This window comes from Aedes aegypti, chromosome 2 (assembly GCF_002204515.2).
Source record: "Aedes aegypti strain LVP_AGWG chromosome 2, AaegL5.0 Primary Assembly, whole genome shotgun sequence".
Lineage (NCBI taxonomy): Eukaryota > Metazoa > Arthropoda > Insecta > Diptera > Culicidae > Aedes > Aedes aegypti.
This window is the reverse complement of record NC_035108.1, coordinates 104,234,171-104,244,617: the sequence shown is the minus strand read 5'-3', so window position 1 is coordinate 104,244,617 and position 10,447 is coordinate 104,234,171. Positions and strand designations below refer to the sequence as shown.

Genomic DNA, 10,447 nt, shown 5'->3' with positions numbered 1-10,447 from the left:
ATCTTAATCATAAGTCAAACATTTAATCAATCATTGAACAAAATTTAACAAATTTTCCACATTGCTTTCTAATGTATAAATAAATTTTACATTTCTTATATCGTGTGACAAGAACAATGACAGTTTATGCCCAAGGAAGTTCCAAATTCAACCAAGCACAGAATGAGCCTATGCATGCTATAAAACGTTTGACTTTTACTGTGCGCCCTGTTTTCAAGTTACCCGTGAGAGAGAGCGAGACAACACCAACACACGGCGCACAGTAAAAGTCAAGAGAACAAAAGAATTTATGGCACGTACAGAGGCTCATGGCTTTGCTTTGTATCCAAGGACGTTACCATAAGAGTAAAAAAGACCCTTAAATGTTTCCTCCGTGTACAGTGACCTCACGCAGTTGAATCACCCACAATTTATGAATCAGCTGACTTCAAAAGACAAAATTATTATCAAACTTGTCACAAAACATCATAGAATTATTTTTACACATAGTTACACACATCAGTGAAAATAATTCTGTGATGTTTTGTGACGAGTTTGATAATTATTTTGTCTTTTGAAGTCAGCTGATTCATAAATTGTGGATGATTCAACTGCGTGGGGTGACTGTACGACGGTGCATTTGCTTAGTTGTATTTGATCCGAATCCAAAGACCCGGTTGGAAGCATGTGAGTGGTACCATACTACATGAAGAATTTCTGTTTATAGGGGCAGATCACCAAAATTTAACCTTGCGCTAGGTTTTTAGTCATTCATAAGATTTCTGTATACTTTGTATGAAAATCGGAAATCAGTCCTTTTTGCCTAGTAGGTGATATTTCTTTTAATAGTTCCTTGCTGTCTTTGTTCACGTTTGATGTTTGAAGTCTAACATCGCCTGCAGATATTCACTGAATAGCGTTAAGTTAATCTTGATTCAACATTTGATGATTATATACGATAAATCATGCTAAAAACTTTTTAATTTGAATTGTTCTCTTCAATAATGAATAAAGCCATTCATTTTCATGTTTATTATTCATTCAAAAATTTTCAAAATTTTGTTTGAGTCGTACCGCATGAGCCTGCCCCCTCCTCCTTCGAGCATTACATGATTTGTGGACGGTGCCTTAGGGGGATGCCATTTAATCATTATTTAAATTAATAATCATTGATTAATGGTTAATTATTCAAAGGCCAATGATCAAATGACAGAAAGCAATAAATCTGATATAAAAATCGTTTGAGCTTCGTTACAGCCAATTTTTAATCTATAATCGTTTTCACTGATATCTAGATTCAAATCAAGGAAGGGCGGAAATTCCTTTGAAACATAGTTTGAAAAAATATTTTCCCAGTTTTTCATAAAGATCTCGTTTGAAGATCCCTACCAAAAGTTCAAACTGATTTCGCACAACATTTCTCAAAGAATTGGGCTGTTTTGTGATTAAATATTTACAGTGATTTGTAGCTAGTTCGGAAGATTACATTTTTCTAAGTACATCACAATTTTATTGCGCTTCTATATCTTAATATTGATATTATAATTGATTTAAAAGTTTAGTTCTAGGGCACGGAAGATTTTGAAACCTTGGGTTCTGGTTTAAACTTTAACGTAGATTCAGAAAATACAAAAAAAACTGGATACACCTAAACAAGCCAATTCTTCCGAAAAATTCAATATCTACTTCAATAATTCCCTTGAGAATGAATTCAATGGCTTGGTTTGCAAAATTCATGAAGTTCAATATATGTAAAGCTAGGTTTCACAACTACCAATATAGTGCTTCACTTTCACTTTGGAGGAAACATTGGAGTATGAATAAACAACTAATTGAATTTAAACATTTCACTTTACAAAAAAATACAGAAACTCACTAGAAAGGCAAGCAAATTCCATTGAACTTTTATATGTACAATAAACATATTATCTTTGGGTTTGCTCGCCTTACTGATTCTACACTGTTCTTTCTTTCATAAAGTGAAGTATTAAATTCAACTAGTTTTTTATCAATATTTTGAATACTTTCCCGCGGAAATCGACAAACCTTACATACCGGCATATGTTCAAGTTTATCTATAACGCTTGAAACATCCGTTTATGGCGAAGTAGGCCGTAATTGAAATTTGTACTGAGCGTTAATGATTGTGGCCATTTCGTCTAACGATTGCGAATTGAAGAAAAACACTTGGTTTTGCACTGACATAACTGAGAAGGTATGATGACTGAGTTTTATCACTTTAAAATTGCAAGCTGCAATATCAACATGGCTGTCAAAACGAATGACGGGCTACTTAGCCTTAAAACGATGTGTCGTAAGCAGTGCTGGGAATGGTAATAGTAGTAGGCTTGAATTTCACAAAAATCACGTGGCTTTCCCACTACAGTAGTTCAAAAACGTAAATCTCATCAAGTAGCCTATGTTGGGAGTATGAATTTCTCAAATCTTTAGTGTCATTGAAGGCTCTAAATGCGGGAAATGCAGCGGGAAATAGAACATTTTTCTACAGTAATTTTGGGTTGCCCTTAGCAACGGCTGTTTTGCGATTTTCAAGGCTCTTTGCCTACAGCAGCGATAGCCGTGAGTTTCACTGGCTTCGTTGACTGCGATTGGCTTTGTTTGACTACTGTAGAATGAATTTCAGATTTTTTCCCAACCCTGGTCGTAAGCTACGCTTCACAAAGCCACATTCGCCACATAGTTAATGAATGATTAACGATTAATCAAAGAGTAATACAAAAAAAAATGATATGAGATGCCTGGTGGTTATTTAAGTATGCAACGAATGTATCACACTCTTGAAAATTTATTGGTACACATATGATTAAGAAAAAAAGGGGAAAATTGATGTGAAATTTGCGATAAGGGAACATTCAAATATGACGTCCATTGTTTTTCTGGATTTGTGGACCCCCCCTCCCCCCTCTGTCACGCTTTTTCCAATACCTTATACATGTACTGTCACACTTTAGTCACCCCTCCCCCCAAATTGTAGCTCAGTCGAACCTGAATCTGGTTGGGATTAAAACTGTTATTCAGAACGGGTTGCGCCAGTTTCAACCTAGGTTCAAAAACGAATTCAACATACATATGTTATTGCTGTGTGCGTTTGAAACGCAAATATCAAATCCGGAAAGACCAAACGCGGTAAGATTTTTTACAAGGAACGCGAAGTTGAGAATTGCTTTTCCACGGAAGTGTCAAGAGTTTTGTCGTTTTTTTTTTGATACACCCCTCTCCCGAGGGAAGATTTGTTGTATGAAATTAAAAATAATTTGTCTGGCGCGTAACAAACAACTTCCTGCCCCCTCCACATGACTCACCCTACACATAACTCCTTACTTAATTAATGAACGGCCTCTAAATACAAAATAATTTGCGAACATTTAACATTAATGTCCTACGTCCTAGTTTCAAATTCACGTGCTTTCTACGTAATGGCCCATTCACGAGCTTCATAACGCTGAAGGGGGTGGGGGTGTCCTTAAGATGTTACAGCTCATACAACATTTGAAAAATATTCATACAAAATACGTTACGGTGTCAAAAATGGTAATTTTCAGTGTTATGAAATTTGTGAATAAACCCCTCAAATGATTTTGAAGTGTAGAGCAAGCAAAATATGATTCGACACCGCCGTCGGTCACATTCGTTCTCGATTATGTTTTCAATGAAAAGCACCAAACGAAGCACATTGTGCTTTACTCCAAGAGTTTTAAAGAGAAGAGCTGGAGCTATATTTTGTCTCTCACACAGTTGCGGTAATACTCGCACCTTCTTTTGTGTCACTCAACAAAAACAGAATACGCACGCAAAAGTCGGGTGCAGCACATGCATATTTTGCACCGCTCCGGGTTTTCTGCCATTCTCTGGTTATGATTACCTCTAAACATTCGCACCATTGCTTCTGTCCAGCACACCTCCTGCAGCGCTACACTCTGAGAAGTAATCATGTTCAAGTCATTACCAAAAACATATAGCTTTTTTCCATAATGCTTTCCATAAAGCTCTTATTTAGAAATCATATAGATAGCGTTCATTATGAAAATCACATACCTTTCAAGCATAAAGACGATGGATATGGAATCCAATGGAAGTTGGTGTTATAGACAGAATCATATACATTTCATCCAAAATAAATATAGATAATAATTGGTTCTTTAATAAAACTGAAATAATGTTTGAATGGCATTTACTACATGATTATTTGAAAAAAAAAATCTCAAAAATAAAAATACGCTAGAGTAGTACATTTTAAAATTATTTATTTAACTAACGTATTAGAATCCACGTAAATGATTTCTTCTTTGACATGCTTTGAGAGGGACCAAGTATCTCCCCAGTCTTCAAATCTTTCATCATCCGGGTATTCGGATCCACTACCCAACCATCTCATAGTTACTACTGGAACCTGAAGCAAAGTTATTTTTGTTGTAGGATGGTCGGTACACAAATCTAAAACAATAGAACCATGTTAACATAATTTCAGCACAAAACTAACTGCCGAATAAAACATCTCACCTAGATATCGTCAAACAGAACTTTAGAAAGTTCTCAGTTGTCTAGAATCAGCAGCGAAATTCTTCAGCGAGCAAGGTAAATGCTCGCAAATAATGGTTTCACATTCTGAAATATGTACATAAAACTTTATAATTATTGAAAAGCTTATATGTACCAGCTTACCGTTACAAATTTGCAAAAGCTCGTCGTTAAACCAAAATCTGCTACCAAATTGTATGCAGTGGCCGCCATCGTAGTACTAAATATAAACAGATTTTTTTCACAATATAAAATCATATAACATGTATCTGATTTTTGAATTACCGAATGGGTAAACGATATCCAATAAGTTATATGTGAAATTCAAACGGCTTCCATATGGTTATTATTTAAACCTCGTTGGACCTTCATATAGTCTTTATTGGGTGTTAATAAAACCTATCAAATATGAATTCTGATGCGTGTATATGATTTTCCAGATAAATATAATCGGATCAATTGGCTCAGTGTATTTTCCCCTCAAATGGTTAAGGCTGTGAACCGTTTCACCAGTTCGTTTAACTTTAAGTTAAAATTTGACAACTCGATAGTTATTTCCCCTCCGGTTAGAAATAACCCTGCTCTGGAGCATGGTTTAACTTGACAGTTCGAAAAATATTTTTTGCTCCCGTGAATTTGAGAATAACTAACCATCTGTCAACTTTGTTCTGAAATAACTACTCGACTGTCAAAGCTCAAATGGGTCGACTGCGTTGTTCAATTTAACCATTTGAGGGGAAAATAACTATCGAAATGTCAAATTTTAACTAATAGTTAAACGAACTGGTGAAACGGTTCACAGCCATAAAAACAATATGCTATAAAATATTTGACAGATGCTGACTATCAGCATTGAACTGAAACTTGGAAATATATCCTCAGCATGCCTTGACGAACCGTCAAATTTCATTGTTTTTCTTTCTGTCAATCAAACGAAAATTTTGTTTGAATTTGCGGAAATAATCTTATTCATTATTGGCCCTGTCCTCTGGTTCAGAAAGGGGTATGGGCGCGTATGGCCAAATCGGTCGAGGCAGATTTTTTGTGCGAAGGATGTTCTAAAGTGCCAGAATGAAGTGTTGTGCTTGTGGGGAGCACTTGAAGATGGGATGGAAGGTCATTACTTTGCGTTCGTGCTTTACTTCTGCTTATTCAAAAAGTTATATACAATAACCAACCCTTAGCTTAACTATCTAAATTAGCAGTTGCAAATACAGTAATCATTCTGAGCTTACAAACATGTCTTCCTACTGGTTCCGGGGAGATAAGGGTCTGAGTCCGAGGGTCATGTCAATGCACTGTTCACCGCTTGAGCAATGGACCAGTGCACGAGTTCACGAATTTGACGTTTCAGCGGTGCTGAATTCACTCGTTGCCATGGTCATATAAATAACACGGCACCGCTCAAACGTCAGATAGTGAACTCGTGCACTGGTCCATTCTAAAAGAATTGCTCAAGTACAGTCCATAGGCTGGTTTTCTCGGGTCGTCGTTGATGCGTCATCCCCGCATTCCCTGAGTTGCCTTCTCAGGGGATCTGTTTGCAAATTTCCCCTTGTAAAAAACGAAAAAAAAAAATTGACTTTGCAATGAGTTCCGTGACGTCACGCTTCCGTTAAGTATCAAAACGACGATTAACGCTGACATTACCCACCACATTCAAACAAGAAGGCCGCCAACAGCCAGCAAGTGCCGTCGGCTAGCACCGGACAAGCTGGAAGTCGTCAAGAAAAAGTTCCAGGTTATTAGCGAGTTAGGAATATGTCTCCGTACCAGCAGCAGTTGGGCCAGCCCTCTACACTGTGTGCATAAGAAGAACGGTCAATGGAGATTCGTAGGAGATTATCGCTACCCGAACCAGGTGATTGTGCCAGTTTTCACCACACTTGATCTGGAGAGGGTGTACCATCAGATTCCGGTTGAAGAGGTGGATATTTTGAAGACGGCCGTTATAACTCCGTTCGGACTCTTCGAATTCACACGAATGCAGTCAATGCACCGTCGATAATCTAAATGAATCCTACTAAAAACAAAAGAGAATGATTATTAAGCGATTAAAGCATTATCTATACAAATCGGAATTAGATTTTAGTTTGAGTAACAGAAAAGCAACGAAAATTATTTCAGTGAGATATGGGTTACTAAGGATTTATTTTCGAGTTTCAGTTCAGTGGTAATAGTCAGCTTCTGTCAAAGATTTTATAGCATGGCTAGCGTAAAAAGCTGGATTGAATCTCCACACCAAGTATCTAAACTTGATCATTTCGTATGAAAAATGAACAATTCGTCGTACCGTTAAGTCACCAGTCACCGTGCGGGCTCCATTCCCGGTGCACATATACAAATTCCTACAAAATATTCATACAATTTTCACAAATTATTCTTTTGTCAGCAAAATAAGATAAAACTGATAAAATCAAGTAGTTTTTGTCACAAAGCTTTTTGAAAAACCTAGTTTATGTAGTCAAAATCATGTGAATTCTGTTTGATAATGAGATTTTTCAACACTGTTAGTAGAAACGCCAAAAATTACGTTCATTTTAACGTTAGAGTATGAAATTTTTCAAAATTTCTACAAGTTTACACTGTGGATACTACTATTTAGATGTATTTCATCGTATGAGCAATGACATTTTATGCAATTTATAATATTTTATTGTTTTCAGTCAAAACCCAAATGCACGGTAAATGGACCCTTTTCAATATGTATGGTTCCCACTACCGTGCATTACTGTAAAAAGCTTGAAATTATTCGGTAATATTAGATTTATTGTTATGTCATGATTAAAAAACTTCATATTGAGTGTTTGAGTGAATATGAAATGATTTGGACAACACAGTCAAACCTCATAACGATTTTAATGAAATATTATTTATTTAGTGAATTTTTAAACTTTTTATGGTTTTTATTATAAATGAAGATTTTAATACTCTTAAAAATGAGTGCGCACACTACTAGCAACATAGTTGCTCCATTACCAACGTTTCTTCAAGATACAAAATTAAATCATGACGAAAACTATAAGGACTGTGAATGGTGCACTAGGGTGCACGGTAAATGGTGACATAGAACGGTACGAGGCGACCTTAACATGACATTTTCAAACATATTTTTGGAGTATTTTTTGTTATCCAACACTAGTTTTATATTTTTTCCTGAATAATAATATAATTGCACGCTACGTAGTGGTATTCTAGTATGCATCAAATTATTTGGAAAAGTTATACAATTTATTAAAGTGCAATTTTTTCTTAAATGCACGGTGAATGGTAGCTTGACGGTACATCATTCTGCCCAGTACCGTATTCTAAAGAATTTCTCTCGATAATTCTCAAAACAAAGTCAACGCTAGAAATTTTTCAATATGTACTGAGAATAAAACTCGAAACTTTTCATCACGAAATTTACGAATACGTATTTTTTCAAAACGAAATTTACTACGAAACCATATAAAACACTTGATCAAGTCTGTCTGATAACAGACCACATGATTTATTCGGCAAACACAGGAAAAAGTGTAATTATTCCATAAACTAGAGTAACATAAACATTTAATTAAAAATCTTCGAAGTATATTCTAAATTTGTATTGAACTATTATTCGACATGCCAAATTCCTTCTCATTTGATTTGTTTGATTTCAAAGCACGATTGAAGCAGGCGAATCGATGATAATCAATGTTTCGCAAGTTGTAACAAGCTTGATAAATACCGTAAATTTGGGTGAAATTGATCACCGTGTCACACGATTTTACTGTCAAATTGTGTATTGTGAATTTTTTTGGTGTTACAGAATGTTCTTTCCTATGAAAATCTTGTAAACTTCCAGAGCCATGTACGGTATGGTATTGGTAGATATCCTTAAACTTTTAGTTCTAAATAAGGATTTGGACATGGTGTCAACCTGAAAGTTTGTAAGGATGCTTAAGATATATCCCCGAATCAGATTGAATAACCAGAATTCATACCAATAGGGTCCTAAAGGCCTGTCCCAATTTTAATGCCAAACGCTTAAGTTTAGGCCAAAAACACATGTTTACTCAATTTTTAAATGTTTTTCTTTTGTTTAAGTCCAACAACATTTTTTTAGATTTTGCCACACTTCTTGGCTTAAACTCAAATTTTGGATGTATTTTGCTTTCCGTGTCCCTTCCGAAATGTCAGATAGGAATAACCCCAGTGTTAAAACTAAAAGCCCTGTGGTGTTTTTGTCGATTAAGCGAACGTCAAACATGATCAAAAGTGTCAAGGTTCATTTATGGACCCAATTTTAAAATTAAAGTTTAAATATGATGTAGCCGTTATTTGAGCGGGAAAGTTGCTAAAGTAGTTGCGATAACATGCTCTTTCGTGTCATTAAATAAAAACAAGATTTCAATAAACATTTTAGGACCCAATTTGCTCATTTTGTAGAAATAGTTGAATTTATGTGAGATAGTAAGAAATTCCTTAGGATGCCTACATTTAGGCGTTTTACGCGGTATTTTGAATTGTAATCAATGATTATTTCCATAATATTGTATTGTTAAGAATTTGGAGAGTATAATCTTATTTAGGGACCTTCAATTAGTTATGTAGAGTTGTTTCCAAAACGAACATCAATGGTATTGACAAGTGATCAATTTCACCTCGAAATGGGATTTCTCGATTTTTTATTTACGCATGATTTTTAGGACTAAAATCACATTTGTTAGAAAACCTCGGTACATGAGCCCATGAAGTTCATCCTTGTGCTTGTTTTCCTGCATTCAGTTGTTTGGCATTGACAAAATTAAAGAAATCACACCTAAAAATCGTGAAAAAAAAAGTAAGAGGTTGTTTCCGAGATACAACCGCCAAGTTGACGTTGGATAACGTTAGCTTCTTCTATTTCCTGGTTTGAGACCGTCAATTCTGACCTATTATGGACATTGTATGTTATTGTTTGGTTGGTTCGGTGAACACTTCAACACCGATAGAATCGGTCGATAGAAGAAGCATGAGCGGTAACTCTTGCTCCCCAAACAAATATTCCGGTTGAACGTTAGGTCCACGCATGATCCACTAAGATTGGTTGCTTTAGTAGATTCCGAAGCCAGTTTGAGGTTGAGGTACTTCTCCATGAAGTCCTCTAACTCCATGTTCTCCTCTTTGCTCAAATCGATGTTAAAGTTGCCAGTTACAACCAGAGACACTTCATCTATTTCTATTAATTTATTAATTAATATATTTATTTATCAATTATAATTTTGGATGATTAGTTTATAACGAAGATAAACGGCAAACAAAGTTTTACCTAGGTTCGCGTCGCTCGGATCGGGCAGCGGTAGCATTTTTGCAGTCTTCTCTGCATGCGTATTTCGATTTAATCGACAATTTCTTACAAATCAAAACATTAACAAATCTGTTGCTGATTAGTTTTAGCTCATTGTTTGACAAGTTGATACTCTGATCGCTCTAGCATGCATTTACATGTAGATAGCGACGACGACAACGGCATTAACAACATTAAGTAAAGTTTGTAAGGATGCTTAAAATGTATCCCCGAGCCCGATTTCATCTTCTAAACTCGTACCAATTAGCTCATACGATTGATATAATTAAATATTAGGGATTTCCTTAGAAAATTGCCTACATTTAGGCGTTTTCATTGCAATTCTTGAAATTAACTATTTATTATTTCTTTAAATATTGCATTATTCGGATTAAGGGAGCTCATATTCATTATGTAGAGTCGTTTCAAAAAATAACAATAATCGCATTGACAAGTGATCAATTTCACCCCGAAATCCGATTTTCTATTTAAGGGATGATTTTTAGCTTAAAAAACACATTTGTTGGAAAATTTTGACACATGAGCAAAAGAGTCTGACCATCGGACTTGTATTCCTGCATTCAGTTGTTTGGCATTTGCAACATTATTGAAAACAGACAAGAAAAATCATGAAAA

At 35.5% G+C, this 10,447-nt stretch overlaps 1 long non-coding RNA gene across 2 annotated transcripts; it reads right to left on the bottom strand.

The window, feature by feature from the left end:
* Positions 1-4,264: 4,264 nt before the first annotated feature.
* LOC110675870 lies at positions 4,265-4,987 on the bottom strand. 2 transcript variants are annotated; one of them, XR_002499866.1, is made up of 4 exons: positions 4,804-4,987; positions 4,663-4,738; positions 4,501-4,605; positions 4,265-4,434 (listed from the first exon to the last, which is right to left on the bottom strand). It is a non-coding gene; the product is annotated as an uncharacterized LOC110675870 (long non-coding RNA). The 2 variants fall into 2 exon arrangements; XR_002499865.1 differs by having other exon boundaries at positions 4,265-4,605.
* Positions 4,988-10,447: the final 5,460 nt, after the last annotated feature.